The sequence below is a fragment of the Rhinolophus sinicus genome, linkage group LG01, assembly GCF_036562045.2.
Source record: "Rhinolophus sinicus isolate RSC01 linkage group LG01, ASM3656204v1, whole genome shotgun sequence".
Taxonomy (NCBI): domain Eukaryota; kingdom Metazoa; phylum Chordata; class Mammalia; order Chiroptera; family Rhinolophidae; genus Rhinolophus; species Rhinolophus sinicus.
In genome coordinates, this window is record NC_133751.1 from 157,462,402 (window position 1) to 157,485,827 (window position 23,426).

Sequence of the window (23,426 nt, forward strand, 5' to 3'; positions counted from 1 at the left end):
GCATGTAAAACACTCTGATATTTTTTATGCTATTTTATTTCATTTAAAAAATGGTCATGGTGACTTATTAAATGGATTATCCACCTCCTAATAGATCAGTCTTCAGTTTCGAAAACTAATTCTGACGTTTCCTATGACCAGGGTTGGCATGAGCCCTTGTGAAAAGGAGAGTGCAGGGAAGTGACAACCCAGAGAAGGCAGGAGTGGGCCTGGATCTTGATTATTTTAAGCCAGTCCTGAATTCTACCCCCTTTTCCTTTGCTTATTGGTTTAGAGATGGACATGTGACACAATTCTAGCCAATGAGACAAGAAGGGACATCTTTAGTGGGGCTCCTGTGAATGGTTTTCCCTGATCTAAACAAGGGGCTTGAGGAAAGGGCATTCCTTTTTCTGACCCTGGGCACTGTTGGTTGTCCAGATGTGCTGCCTGAACCCGGGGCAGGACCCCAAACCTGGCCATCACTGAGTGTGACGGAGAGGAACAGCCTGGGTTCCTGATGACATTTTGGAGCCACTGAGCTAACCGACTTTGGAAGTTCCCTACTTCTGGACTAGTTATATGAGCTAATGCATTTTTCTAATTGTTTAAGCTCCCCTTAGTTGGTCTGTATGATTTACATCCTGAATGATTTACATGTCTCTTGTATCTGCAGCATGTGCTATGAATTTTTAACTTTGAATCACTTGGGAACCAATAGAATCAAATTAAGACCACTTAATTACCCCCATAAATATGATGTTTAATCAGGCTCACATCATGTAGATGGACATCTGTTAACTTTTTTGTAAACTGTGGAATGACTGAATTGATCTTAAAATTTTACTTAACCAGTGAAACAAGTAATTCAGCTGGGTGATTTTGGGCAAGTTACTTAACCACTCTGTGTCTCAGTTTTTTCACCTATTTATAAAACAAGAATATTAAACTAGAGATTATTTTCATTTCTAAGATTTTGTAATGCTGTGGGGGTAGTGTCTGAGTGAAATTCCATAGAGAAAGGAGTTTGCCTTTAAGTGGCTGTCATGACTCTTAGTGGGTGCTTTATGTTTGAATAGAAAGTTTTATTTTGGAAGTTGAGGGATGGTGGTGGTCACGTCCTGGGATTTGATAGAACAGGGCTAACAATCAGAGGATCTAGATTTAGGTCCTGGCTCTACTATTTGATGGCCATAAAAACCTCAACATACGCTATATCATTCCCTGTGTGTAAAGCTGCCTTGGACACTATTCTCTATGAGCGTCTGTTTCCCTTTCCATCAGATGGAGGTAATAGTACCTTATCTGTTAACTGTTCAAGGTGGTATGAGAATCAAATGAAGGAATATAGATAAAAGCACTTGGTTAGCCATTAATATGCTATTCAAAAGATTTTGCTGTTTTGGTGATGTAAGCTGAAAGTCTGCATTTAGCTTGTGAAATTCTGTGTTGTGTTTCTTTCAGACACTATTTAGATCCCAATTTTATGCTAGAGAAATAACCATGCTCCTTAGCTATGCCTTCTGACTCCCCTTTTTCTCCACACCCTCCTAGTTTCTAAAGAACTGTCTATGGCTACATCGTGGGCACAGCCCCCTGATTTTATTCGGCAACTTTTCTCACTTGCTAATAAATAACTACCGTTGCTTCTGTAATAAGAGAACTGAGCAAATAACTTGAGGGGTGCAGAGGTGAGTTTTGGGTTGAGCGTAGACCTGTCTGGAGTTGACTTTCTCTTAGAAAAACTCCAGTTTTCATTTCAATATGGTATTAGCTCAGAAATCAGAATGTCTACTGATTCTCAGTAGACATGTCAATGAATTAGACATAAATAAACATGTTGATGTGTTGTCCCCTGACTATGTGGTCTGGTTTTAAAATAAAAGGGGAATAATTAATATTCCCAACTAAATGTGTGGAGTCAGGCTCTTCCTGCTTCCCCCCCACCCCCCAAGCTGAAATTCTACGGGTCTTACTCATTCTAGTTGGTGATCTAATCTGAAGCGCCAAGAGATTAAATGATTTCCCTAACTGGTGAGTGTCTTTCACAAACTCCGTCATCAGAGCTGGGGCCCAATGCTTGGGCTGTGCTGTTAATGACCATCCCATATGTCTCTATAAATAGATCATTATTGAATGTTTTTTATTAGGCTTAGATTGGACAACAACCATGACTCTCTACTTCCCTTCCTTCCCTCTCATCTGATTTTAAATGATCTCTGACAGCCAGGATGTGATAAGTCTACTGTGTTCAGAGTTCAGGGTTCTGAACACGATTTTCCAACATAAGGCAGGCTAGAAATACATATTTTAGACAAAAGATGGAAGTCCTACCAAGTGGTGGTGAATTTGCTCTGAGTTTCTCTTCCTCCTCAGGAAACGTGGCACCGGTCGCCAGCCCTTGTTAACAGCAGCTTCCCCAGTCTGGCTCTGCATCATCGCCTTGGCAATACCGCTTCCCACACTCCACAAAGTGTACAGCCAGTCCCTATTTTGCCTTTGTCTCCTATTCATTGGCCAAGAGGGTACAGAAACCTGTGACCCTGCTCATCTCAACTTTGTTTTATCCAAACTCTTTTGTGGAAAGAGGAAAACCAGGATCTGGAAGCGTGTCTGTGCAGGGTTGGCATAGTACACTGCAGAATAAACCACAGCAGAGCAGCTGGACGTGAGCCCTTGTAATGGACAGGAGAGTCTGGCCAAAACAAGACTGGGATGGGAGAGGGTCATCCTTTTAGAATGCTAATTTGGGGGGGGGGGAGCATGCCTCTTCTCTGTGTTTATACATCATGAGTTCCTTTTCCTTATAGGCAGCTGCTGAGGTGAAGGCGTTCCTGCAGCCAGCATCCTCCTTACAATTGCATGCTTACTGCACAGTTTGGGCAAAGCCTGTATCTTTTCAATCTGCATTTACCCAAGGCAGATTTGTCATTAGCTCTTCAAAAGTCAGGAGAAGAGGAGGTTTAATTTAATAAAGTGAATTAAAATGTGGACACAATACAAGTTTACAATAAACGGGTTAATCTTCATTGAGCAAGGCTTTACCAACCGGTTTCAAAGGGGAAAAAGACTCACATTTACCGAGACCGCTATGTGCCAGGCTTATTAAATTCTCACAACTCTAGGAAGTGAGTACTGTTTTTGCTTTGCCCCTACACCTTTGGGAGTTGTGCCAAGCGGTGGTGGTGCTGGTGGGTGTTGATGCTGGCAGGCAACAGAAAAGAGGTTTCAAAAGCAATGCCTGAGCTGCATGCCACTTAATAATTGCCCTGAGAGTCATCCCTGGATAAGTGGGTATAACCAGTAGGACTTCAATGGCTCAGGGTACCAGCATGACTTTCCACAGCTCTTGGGAAAACACAGTGCATAACCCTATCAAATTATGTGAACTGAACTGCATGCCTAGGTTCTGGGATAAGGTTGGTTGAATTTACCCAGGTCTTGCAATAACCCCATGATTGTTTAAGACCTGTGTATCTCAGTGTGTGGGTTACTATAGCAGAATACCATAAATTGGTGGCTTAAGCAGCAAACATTTATTTCTCACAGTGCTGGAGGCTGGGAAGTCCAAGAGGAAGGTGCTGGCAGATCCAGCATCTTCTGGTGAGGATACTCTTACAGAGGACCCCCTTCTCGTTGTAGCCTCACATGGCTTGTGTTTTTCCTTATAATGATATAAGCCCATTCACGAGGGCTCTATTTTCATGACCTAATTACTTATCAAGGCCCCACCTCCTAATACCAGCACATTGGGGGTTAGGATTTCAACATATGAATTTGGGGTGGGGGGAGCACGAACATTTAATATCCATGACAGTCTGGTTTCAATGTCTCTGAGGTTGGCAGATTCATCAAAGGGGCTTGAGTACCTGCGTATGGATGCAGCCATGTGACCTGACTTCCCTTTTTGTCTGTATGGTAACAGCTTAGGAGTTGGGGTAAAGGAAGGAGTCTTAAGGGGGCACCCAAAAATTCTCAGTAAACAAGATAATATTTTAATGCAATAGTTTTAAAAAATCAAAATTGATGCCAAAAACTACAATGAACAAAAGATTACCATTTTAAATAAAAACAGGATCTGTATTATAGCTATTTCCTTTTGCCTCAAGCTTTAATGTGGTCCTCTGCAGAAAAGTTCTGCACCCAAGAGGCAGTAATGTATAATGGTTATAAGCACAGATTTTGGGTCCAGATTTTAGATTTAGACTGAAGTTTATCATCCAGATTCTCTTATTTATTTCTTGTGTGATGTTAGGCAAGTTTCTTAACCTCCCCCCAACCCCCCTCCCCCCTGCCGCTAGTTTCTTAACCTCTTGATGCCTCCGTTTCCTCACCTATGAAATGAGATTGATAAGTATGATGCTTACGTCCCACAGAAGTTGTAGCGATTAACTGAGTTAATATTTTTAGCACTCAAAGCAGTGCCTGACATTAAACACACTCTTTACAAGTGTTTGCTCTTATTGTTGTTATAGTGCCTTGTTGGTTTGCTAGGGTTGCCATAACAAAGTACCACAGATGGGTTGGCTTGAACAATAGAAATTTATTTTCTCACAGATCTGGAAGCTAGAAGTCCAAGATCAAGATTGGGTTTATTCTGAGGGTCATGAGGAAAGACTCTGTTCTAGACCTCTCTGTTTGGCTTGTAGATGACCATCTTCTCTCCGTGTTTTCATATGGTCTTTCTTCTGTATGTGTGTCTGTGTCCAGATTTCCTCTTCTTATAAGGTCTTCAGTCATATTGGATTAGGGCCCAATCTAAAGACCTTATTTTAACTTAATTGCCTCTTTAAGAAACTATCTCCAAATAAACTCACGTTCTAGGGGTTCAGAATTCAATATACAAACTTTTGAGGGACATGATTCAACTTGTAACAGCGCCTAAACAAAGCTCTTAATAAAGTCACTTTCAGCGTAAATTTTATTCTTACAAAGTTGCCTGTTTTGTTTTTCCTTTTATTGAGTAACTGATGTAAATTTTTTGCCTTTCTCATCTTATCTCTTATTTATAGACTCCTTTTTAAAAAAACCCACATAAGTGTCTTGGTCAAAGTTCTATGGTTGCTGGACAGGATGGATTCAATAGCACCTTCCTTCCAAAGGAAAATCCATGGTAGGTCAAACAGTAACTCAATACCTAAATTTAGAGCAGAATCATTATAACATACTTAAGCTTTTTTTGGTGGACTCAAGTTTATGATTTTATTATTGACAACTCACGATGAGCAATCACTTTTTCAATGGGTTGTTATTAGTTAGGAAATAGCATGTAAGTCAAGTTCCCAAAATGCCGATGACTGGCATGAAAAGGTACCTCTGGGGCTGGTCAGTCATGGCTGAGTACTGGTGGAATTTAGCTGGGGTTTGACTGTCTGTCTACAGGATAGGCATTCTCACACAGGCTGGGGGTGCGGGGTAAGAGTCTTTGGGTGGCAAATAGCAGAAACCAACTCCAGCTGGCTTGAGCAGGAAAAGGGCTATCCTGGGAGGATACTGGGAAAACTCAATGAGTCCCAGAAATTCCTGAATTCCCAGGTCTCGGGAGGCTGGAGACCAGGGCAGGAGTTCTAGGTCTGTGCTAGGTCTTTCCCACTTGTCCCTCCACTCCACTTCCTCCCCTTCTCATCCTGCTCTGTGCGTCTGTGGACTATGTCGATGGACCTTATGGGCTATAGCAATGGGCTCCTGTTCCCTTGACTTTTGTTGGGGTTTGGCCAGTGGCTAATCCTGTCAGGAGATCACAGGAACAAAGGAGAGATGTTCCTCTCCCCAGCCCCTACCTCAGGGAATGACTTATGTTGGCCAAGTCTGTTGGCCAGCGTTCACGGGTCATCTTAAGGTGGCCTTTCAACATGACCCTCTCCTTCCAAGTTCTAGTAGCACTTCTTGCCTTTCATCTCTTTGGCCTTAGCTATGGTAAGAGCTCTGTTTTGATCATTCCCCAGGGAACTGCACTACCCCTTGTGGTTTCCCTATACCTGGGCCACATGGAAGTTTGAGGCAAAAGGAAATATCGGTAATACTGATCCTGTTTTTATTTAAAATGTTGTTATTTTATTCAGCATAGATTTTTTGCATTAATTTTGATTTTTTTAAAACTATCGCATAAAAATATTATCTTGCTTACTGAGATTTTTTGGGTACCCCCTTAAATTTTGTACCTAAGACCAGTCAGTGCCTCCCTCACTTTACCTTACTCCCAACCTTGCATTGCATTTTTATTAATTGTCCCTTTTTAAAGCCCTCCTCTCTGAGCAAGCAATTTGTGTTCTTATAGATATAGATAACTTTTTTCAAAAGCATAGATTGTACATCACTGGCTCTCCGGCAATATTTTACCAAAAATGATTCATTTTACCAGTGTTTAGCTTTGAAATTTAATTGACAACTTAAAAAAAATTGGAAGCCCTTCACATAAAAATCTAGATTTCTAGTTTCTCTTGAAAAAACAACAACAATCAAACAATGTGGCAACACTAGGCTCCTTTCCTGCACAGCAACAATTCCCTGGAGCAGAGGAGGAGCTGCCCCGTTAGACTGGGCATGTCTCCTGTTGGATACAGTCTCCATCACTCCCTATTATGAACCCAAATACAGACTCAGGGTTAGTTGCCATTGATGATCACGATGGCACGGTTGTTTGTACTGCTCTTGGACTGCTTAGCAGGCTGACCTCTGTAGGGTACTGATTTTGAGATATGTGTTCTAGTTCTGTGCTCTTATAAGACTCCACTCCCAATGCCCAACCTCTAAGACTTCTCATTTAAGTATGACATTCCCAGGAGAATGGATTAGATTGGCTCAACTTGAGGGAGGCACCCAACTCAGCACCAAGCGGTTGTGACCAGGCTCTTGTGGTCGAGCATCTCTTGGGGATCTATCTTTAGAGATGAAAAGCGGGGATTTTAAGAGAAGAGGAATTGCTTCCAAAGAAGACGGACCTACTACGCTACAGTGCTAGCTCTTGAACCAAAGCAGCCTTGTATACATTTTATGCTTTCCTTAAGCTTTAATTGTTCAGAGGTAACACCCAACAATGTCCCATTTAGTGAATTCTGTGGATTAAACGCTTCCAAGTGCAAAAATTAATGCAATTTGAAATTTATTCTTTATGTAAGTGGTCTCTGTGAGAAGGAAGTGGAAATATGTTTATGAGCCATAGGTTAAGACACAGATCTGTGGGCTAGCGTGAGGCTGATGGTCTATCACAGCTTTTGCACATCTGAAATCCCAGGCTATGGATGGCAAACGTTGAACCCATGATTCTATCTCTTGCCTGGCCCATGGCGGACGTTGTTAATATGCTGCAGAATTCCTTGCTGCTAAGCTTCAGAATCCTTCTCAACACTATTCTCCAAGCCAGCACTAACTAGGCAGGTGGCACATGAAAAAAACCCATTAACCCCTCCTGCCGAAAAAGCATTCTGGGTGACTTATCATGGAGCCTCCTTGAGCTCCTGGAGCCAGCATTTTGTTGGCATGTGTGAAAGTTTGGAGGGAGACTGCTGTTCCGAGTGGATTAGAGGCAGAATGCTCATCAAGGTAACTGCCGTCTGTGGTCCTGTTATTATACAAACCCAAGGAGAGCAGTCCCCGCCCTCTCCTCTGAGAAGCCTCAAACAGACAAAGGCTATTTCTTATTTAGTTTAAGGCAAGTAAGTGATTCTGTTGGGTCACATCACTGCTGGGAAGGTGAGTGAGTGAGCAGTCACAGGCCCCTGGAGTCAGGCAAACTCCAAGGGGACTCTTCAGAAGGTCCAGAAAGCATTTCTTCCTGGGTCCTGGCAGGGGCCAGCTGAGGAAAAGCCATCAGAGAAGCCTGCTTCCTTCAGTCCAGTGGCTCAGGCCCCCACGCACAGCAGTGCAGTAGTTGATGGACCTGGAAGGCTTCCAGATACAACACTGCACAGTTGGTTATGAACCTGATCTCCTTGTTCATTCCCTCCTGCCCCCTCCCTGTTTCCTGATGGTTAAGTAAATAATCAAATGTAGATTAATTTTGTTTGAATGCAAGCCTCAGAATTAAATGTCTCTGGTTCCCCTCAGGGGAACCAAGTGTCCTATTCTTTAGGGGTCACCTTTTGGCTTCATCGATCCTCTCCTGTGTCAGCCACTCCTCAGATTTGAGAAGGGCTCCGGAACACGTGGATGTGAGGAGACCTGGATTGCCTCCAGCAGTCTGTGTGCCCTGTGCAAGTGCCCTTGCCTCTCTGGGCCTTAGTTGTCTCATTTAAGATTTGGGGCTTGGGATTGGTGACTGCGTTTCCTTTTAGTTCTCATAGCTATCAGTCTAGCTGTCATTCTAAGCTCCGATTCGCTCCATCACTTAATAATCGTAATGAACAATTATTGAGACTTCCTGTGTGCTTGGAAGGGCACTAAGAGTTTTATATACCTTCTCTCATTTAGTTCTCCCAAAACCAGCTTGAGGCAGTTGCTAATGTTATCCCATGAATCAGTTAATATTCAGTTCAGCTGCTTATATAGAAACGTCCTAAACAATAATGGCTTAAATAAGATAGAAGTTAATTTTTCTCCCATGTGAAAAATAACACAAAACATTTGGAAGTTGGCCCGGCCACTATTGATAATGGTGGCTCCATGGCGTCGTCAAGATGTCAATTTTTCTGCCCCACCATCCTCAGCATATGGCTTCCAGTTCACTACAAATTCTAAGGTAGCTACAATCGCTCTGCGCATCACATCTCTGTTTCAGGCAGCAGGCAGCAGAAAGCGAAGGTGAAAAGGCTACCTCTTTTTATTTCTAGAAATCCCAACAATATTTCTGCTTGCATTTCACTGGTCAGAACTTAGGTACATTTTTTGTACCTCGCTGCAAGGTAGGCTGGGGAATATGGTCTTACTGTTTCCTAGTCAGCAATGTAAATATTTGAGTTCTGTTACGAGGGAGGAGAGTGGATATTGGAGTAAATGCTGAGTTTCTTCACATTATGCTTGACCAGTGAAGAAGTAGGGCCCAGGATGGTTAAAGCCCTAAGATATACAGTTAGTTGGTGATTGAGGCAGGATTTGGACACAGCCCATTTGCGTCTAGAGCCTGTGCTCTTATGTGCTGTGCTATTAGGTCCTCCCAGGAGCGCCCTTGCTGCTCCTTTTTCCTTCCTATCAGAAGCTGCATGCAGGCTCTAAGTGTTAGTTCTCTTTCTGTATCAGGAAAGCTCCTTATCAAGGCGTCATGTTTTACCACCTCCAAAATGTAGGCGCACTGGGCAGGGCTGTGAGCCAGAGGCCAGACTGCCCTTCATCAGGGTTCCTCCCAACACCAGTAGAAGGCTCAGTACACCTGTGGAGTCTCCCCTGATGCCCAGGCCCAGGCCTTGCTCCACTCCTCCTTGGTCGCTCCCCATTTCTGCATCCCTTAGCTCCCACCATGCTGTTCGCAAATGGACAGTACCCTCAAACTCTTGTCCTTTCCAAATCCTGGAATAAATTGGTATCTCTCTTCTTGGATTGTTCCTATTTAAGATGAAGGGGTAACTTTCTTACTCTAAAACTTCAGATGTCCGGCTTGGTTTTTGTGTTTTTCCTTTTTGGATGTGGAAAGTCCTTCCCACGCAAAGCCCTGAAAACCACACTACGAAGTCATGACCTTGTTGACTCCTAGTCAAGTTGCTTTGTCACCAAAGCCAATGCCAGGGGCTGCCATCTCCTCTTTGTCTCTTCTTGTCCATTCACTGTGGTCTAAGAGCTAGAGACTCAGGGTGTATGACGGGACCAGTCACATCGGAATCACCTAAGAATTGTGAGAAATGCAGGACTTCAGGCCGCACTCCAGACCTACTGAAGCAGAATGGATTTAACAAGACCCAGGGAATTCATATGCACACGATAGGCTACCAAAGCACTGACCTCAGAAAAATGAGACGTAGTTTCTAATGACTGATTCTGATTGGAAGAAATTCACCTAAATAAGAGGTTTTTGAAATATTTTTAAAAATTTTCAGTTACAGTTAACAAACAATATTATGTTAGTTTCAGGGGTTAAGTAAGAGTTTACTTATTAAAACATTACTTGTTTTAGAAGAAACTGGACTGAGAAAAAGAGGGCAAGTAAAAATCAGGGTCTGACATAAATAATTGCCATTTTTGGCATAGCCTCATATCTATTCAATGCATTGTGGAAATGTCAACAGTTCACTGACTGACTGATGTATTAGAAAGAAGAAACAGACAAGAGTAGATAAAAATTCTCATGCTTAGATTTCTTCTTAAGATTCCCTTGAAAAATTACCCAAATCAGTACACTTAAATCTCCGCATGGCTTTTGCAAACCAGATAAGCTTGGCGTTTTGGGTTCACAGCATTGGGCAGTTTTGCTAAGAGACTGCCAAAAGCACTGTTGTCTAAACAACTATTTTAGTTTAAGGATACAATCTAGGTTTAAAAGCCAACATGTGACTTACTTTAAGATGGTTAAAAGCTTGAAGGAGAGAGCTGTTGTACTCTCAATCTCTATTTTTATACCCTATAGTAGTTCAGACACCTGGAAGAATAGCAGAGCTATTTATTTCTATGAGTCCAGGCTCAAAATGCAGAATGCCTCAAAAAATTTCACATTTGGCACTTTTAAAATGCTTTCCCTTCCTCTGGGATCCTCATGACCAAAGAGGCTCATGAAGAGGTTTATACTTAAGTAGGCAGCCTGACATATTGGTTAGAAGTGTGGGCTGTAGGACCTGACCTGCTGAGTTCAAACCTAACCTTTATCAGTTCTGTAAGGTGGGGAAAAAAACCTCCTACCATTTCAGGGCTGCCATGATGTCTGAGTTAACACAAGTAAAGGCTCAGAATTGTGGCTAATGTGCAGTAAGTACTATGTAAGCATTTGCTATTATTATGTCTTCCTACAAAACCTAAACATCTGGTCCCCCCTTCTTATCTTACAAATCTGGGCATGGAGACCTAGGAAGTTTCAGGGTTTGTCTGCTGCATGGCCCGGGCTGGGGAGCCTTCCGTGCACTTCCTGCTCTCCTGGGGACAGCTCTGTGCTGGGTCAGCACCCACCCAGCAGCTGTGGGGGAATTCTTTTCCTTCCACTCCATTTTACAAATGTGCCCTCAGGGATCCAGGTGAGGGTCAATGGCAAGAACAGAATCTGAGATTGATTCAGTTTCTGAGTTTTTGTACGTTGATCTCCCCTCACCTATACTCAAAGTTATTTTCACCTTTTCACCCCTGGCCAGGCATGTATGGTCTAGGATATTGCTGGCAACCAAACCGGTCTGTGACATCTGAGAGACTAGAACTGCTACCTCAGCTGCTATTAACAGCAGAACAGTTTTAAGTGACTAAACTCTAAGCGATAACTTCCCCAGGGTCTTGATAATTCCTCCTGCCAATTATAGCATTTTGCTGAGATTAACTAATTAATCCTCACCATATGCCCAAGAGACGAAATTAAAGATAATTCTTTCTCACTTGTAAAGCACCTTTTATCTAAGGATTATGAACGCTGATGCGTTGGTCTCCCATGACAACATTGCAAGTTTCAGAGATGACAAGGAAAATCATTACCATTTCAAGATCTGGGAACAAAGAAAACTCCCCTTCAGGACACAGAGGAAGAGATTGGGGTTGTCATACAGGCAGGCATTGGCAAGATCAGCCGTGGGGTACCCTCCCGATCTGGGGATAGGGTTAGAGCTTCCAGGGGGAGCTCTGACTCCAGTCTCGTCATCTATCTTCACGTTGCTCACAATTCCTCAGGGATCATGTCTGAAATAAGGAACAAGAGACGGTTTTATGGGGTATTCAAGCTTATGTTTGGCTTCCTAAGGAACCTCCCGTTTCTCCTCTCCTATTCGTCTGCAAAACGCGCGTGAGTTCCTCGGCACCTCTGTTTGCCAAAGTTCTTTTTGTGATTAAGATGAAATGGAGCCAATTGACAAATGCTATGGGGAGGCAAGAACCTGAAAAAGACATTACGAATGAAGGACCTCAGGGGAGAGGAGGTAGACGGGGTGGGAGAGAGAGAAATCAGTCTGCCAAAGCTCTGGAAACAGCATTTGGGGTAAAAGAAAGGGAAAGAGCAGTCTGCACTATGTGACCCGATGATAGATTTGCTATGATTTTTTCCTAATTCCTTTGGCAGTGGATTCACTTTACTTGACTTGGCAGCACAGACGGCTGTTATTGAGCTACAGCTAAGGCTGGGAACTGTATCATCCTGCTTTACCTCATGGGTGCTCCATTCGGGGTGTCTCAAAGACAATGCGGGAGACACAAATGGTCACTTCAGAGACACTTCTCCCATAAAGACCAAGCAATTGTATTTCTTCCAAGCCTCAGGTTATTGGTATAGGCAACACTCCTGGGAACAATTTGGTGGTTTCCCTGCCTGATGACAGCTGCAGCTGTAGACCTGCGATATAGGGCCCCTGAGGTTGCTGCAGCTGCCTCTAGGCCTCCGAGGGGTAGGGTATCAGAAGGAAAGACTGTGTCTTGCTTCTAAATTCAAGAAAGAGAGGTGAGTAAGAGCTGTACATTTACAGGGATTTAAAAGAAACTCTCGTAGGTGCATGACTTTACTTAAGCCTTAAGACAAGCCTATAAGGTTAGACAGTGAACGGACCTCTTATTTTGCCAGCCCAGCATTGCTTTCTCTAGGAATCTAACTTTTCTGCAATCATTGCATTTTGGAGGGGCTGTCAATCACAGGACTATCTGACATTTCTCTGTCCCCCACCTCCATTGTTGGGCATATGTTTCTAGCTAGGCCACTGGACTCTTTATGCCAGAGATTGGAATCTTGTGGGGGAGATTCCCTGTGAAGAGAGTGTTGGTTAGATGTCCAGCAAATCTGTCCTCTCCTTCTTCCTGGGTAGATGCCTTGACTGTATTTTCCCGCCCCCTGGCATGTAGGTGTGGCAGTTTGATCAAGTTCTTTCTGAGCTTGTGTGTCATTCTCAGACCTATACCTGAAGCCCCTGTAGGTATCCCTCTGATACTCTGTTCTCCCTTCGTACTGTTTGTATCATTGACATAGAGGCACTCTAGCTTGGACCATACCGATGACAACAATGTTAGGAGATGGCAGAGCAATAACCTGGAAGGAACGTGGGTCTGTGATTGACCTCATTGGCCGGAGCTACTCATCTCTGAGTGTCACATGAGAGAAATAAACTTCTTTGTTCTCTACTCCTCTGTATTGTTAGGTCTTATGGTTATAACAGCCCAGTCTTTTAGTTTAACTAATACATACTATACACATGCTCTCTGCCGCCCCCTTTCCCCCCTCAGTACCTCGTGTGGTTAGGAGGCTGTCCCTCAGGGCTGCACGCTCTAACCGCTTTAGCACAGGAGGAGGTTCTTCTTCATGATGTACATTACAAACTTATTTCTTCTTTTGTCCAGCTTATTCAATTGCATGTTTAAAAAAAAAAGGATTGACAAAAAAAGGATTTATAATAGCAATAAAAAGTAGAATACCTTGAGATAAGCATCTTAAACGAAATATGAAGGATCTATATGTGGAAAATTGTAATCTTTTTGAGGTACATAAGAGAGCTGACTAAATTTAGAGACATATCACATTACGAAAAATTCAATTGTGAAGATATACCTTCTCTGCAAATTAATTTGTTAAGTGTTAAGTCATTCTACCAAAATTTGCTATGAGATTGTCTATACATTGTGATAACAATGATTTAAAGTTATAGGAAGAAAAACACAGGAAAATGTAGAAAACATAGAAACATAAGAAATTTGGAGAATGTTTTTCCTATAAAACATCAAAATTATTAAAATGGTACAATATATAAATCAATCTGTATTGTTTCAAGAATAGACTTACAAATTAATAGGTATAAGAGAAAATTCTGGTAATTGTGTACACATGCACACACACATATATATATGAATTTATACATTATAATTGTGTACTTTACATTAGAAAATGTTACATTGCTGAATTAATGATCATAGGATATAATTGGTTGGTTAAGTGTAAAAAAATCAGTTATGTATTTATCCCATAAACAATACTAACCTTTTTAAGGAAACCATTTTTAAAATAAAGGAAATAAAGGTATATTTTGATCTTTTTAAAAAGAATTTTAAAATTTAAGTAAAAAATAATAAGCAAACACAGATGATAATTAACAACTGAGAGAAAAAATAAGAACAAGTAAGAGACTTTATATATAAAGAGCTATTCAAATCAATAAGAAAAATTCCTCCATAAAAAATGGACAAAGGACCTGATCAGACAATTTGTAATATCCAATAAACACATGGAAAAACTCCAATTTCAGTAGTGATCAAGTAAATGATAATTAAAATGAAAATGTAGTACAGGTCTTCATTTGTCAAATTGCCGAAGATTTTTAAAAGTTGTCATATCCAGTGGTGAAATGGAAATTCGTATACATGCAGAGTTACAATTTATCAAACCCTTTCTGGGCAAATTTGGCAAAGTGTATCAAAAACCTTTTACATATTTATATTCTTTGACTAAATAAATTCTAGGAATTTGTTGTGTAGCTATAACCAGAGAGCTCCCAAAGATTTGTGTGTTAAGCATCTTGCTATTAATAACAGAGAAAAATCATCAAAATAACCACAAAAGATACTGTTTGAATACATTATGATTGGCCCACATGTTCTTACAAATTCGGTTTTTGAAGAAAATGTAATGAAGTAGGGAAATGCTCATGATAGAATAATAGGTGAAATAAAACAGGATACACAGTGGCTTCCAGGCCTTCCATGATCTGATTCCCCCCACTCCACCCCCATTCTGACCCCACCTGCTCCCTTCTGTCCCTCACTCACTCCACTCCCGCTACCCTGGAGTCCTGAATATTCTTCCAACATGTCCGGTGTTTGTAGCTCCAAGACTTTGACCTTGCTCTTCCCTCTGCCTGAAACGTCCCCGAGGTACCTGCATGGCTGCCCTTTCACTTTCTTTGGTTCCAGGTTGAATCTCACCTTATCAGCCAGACCGTCCCTGGTTACTCCATATAAACGTAGTAGCCACTCTGTACCCCACTCACTGGCACCCCATCCTTCCTATCCCCTACCCTGCCTTATTTTTCCCTGTAGCACTTACTGCTCCTGGAACGTGGCATATTTTCATGTTTATTTATTTATCGTCTGTTCCCATGAGGAGTGCCAGCTCCCTGAGGGCAGGGAACCTGTCTGCTTTGCACTGTCGTATCCCCAGCACACAGTAGGCCACCAATAAATGTTTGTGAGATGAATGAATAAGATACTAACTATAAGGACAATATTAAATGACTTTTCTACAAAAACAGGTGATAGGTAGATATAGCTCAAAAGGACGAGGAGGTGGGACCCCAAGTGTTAACTGTGGTTATTCTTGGGTGCCCAACTTGCTAGTGATTTTGATGATTTCTTTTGACTTTTCTGCACTTTTACAACTTTTTTTTTTTTGCTATAAACATATGTTATAATAAGAGAGACACCAGTACGTTGTTATTTTAAAATTTCATGATTTGCAAAGATCATCCAGTACCTGAGCTGGCCAAATGTTCCAAAGTATAAACAGTTTCATTTTTAAGAAGTTCTCACTTTTTCCATTTTACAAATCTGGTGACTCTTCTGTAGGGCTCTATTTTATCAGCCACTGCCTCCTGGTATTTCCTTCGTCTGCCTTCCTCACTTTAACAAGCACCTCAGTGGTGTGAAATTTCTTTTTTGGGAACTTCTCAGTTTACAAAAGCAGCATATTACTCTCCACATCCAGTGTCCTTGACCCAGTGCCAGCCTAGGAATTGCCAAGCCTTCTTCCTCTTCCTTTTTCACCCCCTCTTCTTCCTCCCAGCCCAGCCTCTTCCTTGAGTTCCTTCCTGGGACCTACATTTTTGCCAGATGCCTGGAAGCATGAGGGAGGGGCCTCTAAAGAGAAGGGAAGCTTACTCGAGGGTAATTAGGGTAGGCAAGGTGACAGGGCACAACTGGTGGGAGACATTTCATCCCAGGGCCGACCTCCAGAGTCCTCCCCCCGGTGTAGGGAAGGGCAGCTGGTCCTTTGAGGAAGCCATGTCCCAGGAGCCATATTGACCCAAAGGGGCCTGAGCTGTAAGATTCTTTGGTTCCAAACCTTAAGCTCCCTTTATTTATACTCTTGTGCTTCTTTCCAGTCTAGCGTATCTAGCTGCATGAGGTAAATGAAAGATTATCTCATGAACAGGCACTATTGTTTCCCTTTTCACAGTACCTCATTTATTAAAAAATAATTGTCCAAACACAAAGAGTAGCCATCCTTGACAACCAGACAGACACCCATGATGACCAGTAGGTGCACAGGCCTGGGCTTGAAGGAAGGACGTCATCAAACACAACAGGATCAGGCTTCTCCTCAGGGCACCGATGGGCGGGCGGCATTTCCAAGGTGAGGTGGACAACACTCAGTTATTGTTTGCAGACCCAGGAGGGAGGGCCTCTGGGTTGTGGGAGGGCGCACGGCCCGCCTGGGAGAGGGCATCCTCTCTCTGGCCTCTTCATGTGGGATACAAGAGTGGTAGTTGCACCTTCTTAGAATGGGCATTGTGCTCAGCAGTCCGGGTATTTCTGGACCACAGCAGCCCAAGAAAGAACCTCAAAATGCGTCCAATGTCCTAGGTCAGTCTCTACCTCCATTTAAAAACCCTCACACCCCCAAATTGGGTTTCTTCTCTGCATTTTGGGCTATGCCTCTACGTATGACTCACCACATATGAATTATCTGTTCCTGTCGTCTGCTTCCCCTCCTAGAAGCCATGTCTTACCTCATGTTTGTTGTTTGTAGGTCCTGTGTCTGGTCCACAGGAGGTGCTCCATCAGTGTTTCATGAACCTATTTTTGGGGTCTCTCTTTGAAAGTTCATTTTAAAGCATTCCCAGAGATTCCTTAGAAAAATACTCATTTAAAGCAAGATTCCTGGGAATACTTCTTGGGAATGGCCTACTTCTGAGTCCTCAAATGCTGAAGTGGGGCTTTTTAGGGCATTGAAGACACTCAGTATCTCAGATGGGTTTGTTACTGTCATTTGATATAAAGATCGTCACAATAGAAATCTCTTACATGTGTCTAAGATGTCACAATTTAAAGACCTTCCAATTTTCTTATCACCTATTCTTATGTTCTGATCTCCGTGGCATGAGCTGGGGGATGCATACTTAAAAATCTTATAAAAATCAGATGCCCTTTGTTTACCTTTAGAATTAAATACCATTTTAGCCTTATTTTTAGAACTAAACACCATTTTTCCTCCATCTAACACACAATTATTGCTTACCTATTACATGCTAGGCACCATGTAAGGCTCTGAAGATACAGAGATGGACAGTTACGATTTCTGCTCAGGTTAGGAGCACAGATACAAAGTGGCAAGGACCGAAACAAAGGTGTCATGAGAAGCTGTGGGAGAATGGCAGGAGTGCTTGATTCTGCCTTTAGAGAAGCAGGAGGAGGGTCAGACCGAGACGATGGTGATGTCAGGGGTGAGGAGGAGGATGGTGATGACAATGACATCATCAGCAATACACACAGGGCTTCCTATGCGCCAGGCACTGTTCTGGGTGCTTTGCTCATAGAAACACGCGTATTCCTCACAACCACCATATAAGGCAGGGCTCTTATTATTTCTGTGTTACAGATGGGAAAGTTGAGGCAGGCAGACATTAGGTAAATTATGCAAGATTGTAACAGTAAGTGTGGAGATTATCTACTATTTCTTTGGTTTCTGAACCGAAAAACAGCAGCAACAATATTGGCAAAGAACTGGACATCTGCTATTGCCAAACCGCGCTTTCCCTGGTTCCCCTTCTGAGGTATTGCCCACCGAGTTCTTGAGTCAGTCCTTGAGCTTGGCAGCACAGTGAGGCCTTGTCCAGAAGCTAAGCCCGCTTTGTGGCCCTGGCCCCATGGACCCAAATAGCCCTCCGCATAGGGTAATAGTTACGATATGGGATTTCAAGTCAGATAACCTTGGGCTAGATTTCTGGTCCTGTCATTCTTAGATAGTGACCTGTAAGCCTTAGGTTCCCCATGTATAGAATGGGGATAATAGCTATATCTATGCCTCTGTGACCTCACGTGTCAGCTACATCTTGCACACACACAAGATGGGGCCCCTGAACCACACAGATGTGAAAACCAGCCAACCTGGAAGCCTTTGGAGTTCCCCAGCCTGACTGCAGCCATTGTTCTGTTGCTGGGAGGGCCCTCTGGCAGGGAGGGGCAGAGGGATTCAGGGCCTTCAGCAGACATCTGCCTCAGAGATTTCCCGTCTTGCTGTTTGGAGACAGAAGCTTCTCCTTCAGTGGCTGAAATCAATGGAGTTGAAACAAACTGCTTCACGGGAACAACAGTTGTGACTGGCTGGAAGGCTGGCAAGAGGGCTGGAAGTGAGCCTAGCCCAGGGTTGTGTCCCTGGGGCACACCTCAGAGAAACCTTGGGGCTAGCAGCACACTCTGTTTACTCAGGGGTTTCCTCACTGAAGCTGCTGAGGAAACAGCTTTGTAAGGAAAGGGAAAACATATGGGTTTTAGGGAAGGTGCTCTGTGGGCCTGACAGAGCCTAAGTGGCTGCCTACAAATGGCCTCCTACTTCAGTGCCAAGGGGGAGCACAGAGCACAGTCCCTGCCTCCTGCAGGGCTCAGGGCCAGCTGCGTGACTCCAGGACCTTTGGAGTGGCTGACCCTCTGGCCACCACCTCCTGGGTGCACCCGGTACCTTTTAGGGAGGGACATTAATTCTTCCAAGCCTTCCAAGACCCTTACGTAATTTCTGAGAGGAAGAAATTTGTAACTATCTGTCTCTTCATTCACTTTACGCCACCTCACCCTCAACCTTGGTGAGAAGGTGTTTTTTTTTCTTTCTTTCTTTTTTTTTTTTTTTTTAGCATAATACATCAAAATTATTCAGGGAAAGGTTATAGTATTAGCATGAGAGAGATTTGTTTGTCTAACGAGAACTCCACTCAGAAAATAGAATTCATGTAGTTCTTTCAGAATGCAAAGCAGGCTCCAGAGGTCTCCGGGCTTTGCTGCGTTGGTACTGCTGCTGATGAGGGTGGGTGGACCGATACAAGGCAGAGGGTGAAAGGGAGCAGGGAGAGCGCCTGAGGGCGCAGGCACTTAGCCACGCCCAGCATTTCATTCTGTAAGGATGACAAGGTGACTTGATTGGAAGTAAGTAGATGATTTTATCATCCTCTGGGCTCTCAGCTACCTGTGATCAGCGACAAGAAACATCAGATTCTTTCTGGAGTTGGACTGTGGTTTTTAGGGGAGGGTAAAAAAGCATGGTCTTCCTTAATTCACTGGCCCGAGTATCTCCTCTGTGCGGGTACCCTGCTTCCCGCTGAGGGGAGCCCAAAGGACCAGTAGCTACTGAAGGCTGCTGTTCTTGCTGAGGAAACCACTCCTGCAATAAGGACCACAGTCAGCAGCCATCACAGGACAAGCAAGAGCCTCTTGTGAGTGGTGATCAAGGGAGGAGTCCCAGAGGACTTCCCCTGACCTTGAAGGGCGGCAGGAGTCGGGCCAGGGACATAGCATTCCTGAGCTGGCTTTAAACCTGGGTGTAGTGAGGTCTTTGAGGGAAAACTTTTCCTGCCATGAGATCCTCCTTCTGGCCAGGGATTACTGGCCTTCCATCATTCAGTGCACAGCACTGGACCCAGGACTGGTGGCTAAACTGACGGGCCTGGACAATCTGGGTTTGAGGGCTCAGGAAACTCTGGTCTCTGGGCTCTTTGGCATCATGTAAAAAAAGCACCAATCATATACTGGGGGTGCCAAGAAATGTATACACATGACTTGTGTTCATTCATCTTTTGTTGTCAGTATATATTGCGTATTACAATTTTAATATGGTTTTTCCTTTCTTAAAATTTGTCTACATTTTTTTCGGTACCCTCTGTGTGTGTATACACACACACATACACACACACGTGTATATCTACCATATATATGTATATGTACATATGCACTAGGAAGTAAAGGAACCTGACAGAGACACTGGTAGAAGCTCGGGAAGGTTTTCGCTGGCTGGAAAATGAGCATAGCATCCACTGTGAGTGCAGAGCCTCTGCACAGACCCTTTGCTGGAGGAAGTTACAGCTGAGCAGAGAGCAGGTGGCTGCCCTGGGCTGGGCTCCAGCACGTGGCCCTGCCCTGACTGGTCTTCCTGGTGCCCACATGGCTCCGGAATGCCTGGGGAACCTCTCCAGCTCTGATGTTCAGAGCTGCAAACCTCCTGGTCCCTCTTCCAGGGACTTTCACCACATACAGCATCATATGACCTGAACTCTTCCACCCAGGACCAACCCCCACCCCACCCCACCCCACCCCTCCTTGTTTATCTGACCCTCCTCCTCATGGGCACGTTCAACCTCTTAAAAATATGTGCGCTTTTTTCTGTTTCCTTTGAAACTATTTCAAAAGTGTTTTTGTTTTCTCCTTCAAGAATTTTATAAGAAAGAAAGATCTCAAAATGGTTGGAGTGGATAATGGGAAAAGCAGGATTGGGTGGTAGTTACAAAGTCAGGGGATTTGGAAGAAGAAATCTCGTCTGCCTTCCTTGCACCCAGTAGAGAAATAGTCCCAGCCATTCCGAGAAGTATGAGCAATGCAGAGTGGTGTATGTGCACCTGGAGCAAAGTGCATCATAGACGGTACCTTATAGCCATGAGGAGATTTTATACATCGTCATGAGCGTCATTCTGAAACTAGGGAAAGTGGTCAGAGGTCGATCTCAGGTTACTGCAGGCAGCGTTTACTGTCATGCCTCTGGGGTACAAGGCATCAGGATGTCAGAGTTGAGAATACTACAGTCTGTAGGATCCATGAGGAAGAATCAAGAGGTGAAATATTTTTCATGAGTTGAAGAGTGGTCCTTAGGATTCAGTGCTTTATTCTTCATTAATAAGGCCATTATTGTCATATTCTCTTATCCTCTAGACTGTTTAAAATTTACAAAATTTCAGAAAGTCACTTAACGTGTGCTCTGATAACACGTTACTCCATTTCTAGGTTGGTTTGTTTTTGAGATCTGAGCATGGTTACCTCAAATTCTCTGTGTGGGGTCTGTGTTAAGGCCTTTATGCTTAGGATGTCTATTTTAAATTTCCATTTGGGAAAGTTTGTTAAAAATTAAATTTATTCAGGTAACATTGGCTAATAACATTATACGTTTCAAGTGTACAATTCTATAATACATCATCTGTATATTGTATTGTGTGCTCACCATGCAAAGTCTAGTTCCTTCTGTCACCATATATTTGACTCCTTTTACTCTCCTCACCCCCCACCTCCCTTCCCCTCTGGTAACCACCATACTATTGTCTGTGTTTATGAGTGTGGTTTTCTGTTGTTGTTACTTTCGGTTTTATATCCCACATACGTGTGAAATCATATAGCTCTTGTCCTTTCCCGCCTGACTTATTTCACTTAGCATGATACTCTCAAGATCCATCTATGTTGTTGCAAAAGACAATATTTCATCATTTTTTATGGATGAGTAGTATTCCGTTGTATAGATTTACATCTTCTTTATCTAATCATCCATTGAAGGACACTTTGGTTGGGAAAAGTCTTACCAACAGAATCTTTTTCTCTTTTATTTTTTGTCGAAACGAAGCCTTCTCAAGTTTTCAGCAAAATAACTGCATTTTCATTTGCCACGAGAACATGAATGTCGCAATCCCACCTCTATTTTTCAAACACATGGCAGCTACCGTAGCTCAGGTCCTAATCATCTCTCCCTTGTATGATTGTAATTATATAACTACTTTTCTTAGCTCTACTCTTGTTGCCCTTCCTATCCATCGACCACACTGTTGTCAAACTGAACTTGGAAAGTACAGGCCTGAGAAAGTTGACAACACACAGGCAAAGGATGTATGGAAGTGAGCAACGTCAGAGAGGCGGTGGGTGTGAATGGGTGCAGCCCTTCTGAAGGGCAATATGGTCATGTCTGTCAGAGTTACAAGAACAGATGCCCTTGGACCCAAAGTTGCACTTCCAGGAATCTATCCTGCAGATATCCTGTATCTGCAAAGATGTGTGTGTGAGGATCTCAGTTATGGCATTGTTTATAATGACAAAATACTGGAAACCAGATGAAGGACCATTGGTAGGAGCTATTGAAATGAAAGACAGTAATGGGATGATGGAATCTGTAAGGGCCATTCTCTGGCTGCTACCCTGGAATCCATTCCCTGTTGCCTCTTCCTACTCGTTCGTTTGCGTTGACCCTTCTCCCATCTCCAGGGATGGACCCAATTGGTGGAAGCTAATCAGTCCACCATAGTGCCCTGGCTTCAGAACTGTCTCATGTAAAATGAAATATTGTCCAATCAGAATGAATCAAAATGAATCTGAAGCTGGGAATAGCTGTGTAGCCACGAGGATAAAGTTCACACAGCACGCAGAGGTCACAACTGGCCTCAGCCTGTCCTCCTTGCTTATCCCTGGCTGCCTCCTTCCTTCACTCTGAGCTTCAGCAAGACAGGATTGCTTGCCATTGCAGGCTTGTTGGCCTTTGTACCTTTGCACGTGCTGTGCTGTCTGCTCTTCCCCACGATCTACCCAGGGGACTGCTGTCATCCTCTGGGACCTTCCTTCCTGGGTGCGGCCACAGTCCTGGGTGCCTTGCCCTTTCTTGCTACCACTACATTTCATTGTAATTATCTGTATATGCCAACTACTATTCTGTGAGTGAGCTCTTTGAGGGGACTGTCCCCCTCGACCTGGGACAGTCAGTGCTGTGACATGCTGGGGAGAGGCCCCTCATAGCTGTTCTGTGAACAAATGGAGGTATGTTCAGATCCCAGCTGTCATTTTACTAAACTGTTCAATCTCTTTGAGATTTCTTTTCTCTGTGGCTTTAAGTTCTTATCTATTCTTTCCAGCAGCAATTAGCCAGGTTGTAGCAGAGCTCGAGTTTCCAGGCTGGATTGCATTTTGTCACTCCTAGCTGCTTGGGGAGTCCTCTTTCACTTCACCAAGTGAGACTCATAGCAGGTCCAGTGAGCTGCTCTTTGTCTGTTCCGACACACACAGCCTGTCTTGAAGTGTTCTTCCAGTTCATGAAGTTGAAAAAGCTGGGGAGAATAGAAGAGAGAGAAGAGAATTTGTAAAAATATAGTTGGTCACTTGGGCATCTGTCCCATCCAGCAGTCTGCCGCCCCAGGAAGCCCCGTAACCTGGAGACTTGTACAGGAGCTATTCCTGTAGAGCCATCATTCCTGTTAGATAATTACCAAGCCTAGGCGGAATCTTCCAGCTGAACATAAAAGCAGCGAGACAGTCTTTCCAGGAAAGAGGCACATGAGGCAGCGGTGCACTCCTCATTCATACAGAGAAGCTGGCTGAGCTTGCTCAGGAGCTGAACCCCAATGGGCCCACCACTGCTGGGGCATCACAGGTGCTCAGGAAAGCCTGGGCTGGCTGTCGACTAGCTAATGATGCATGAG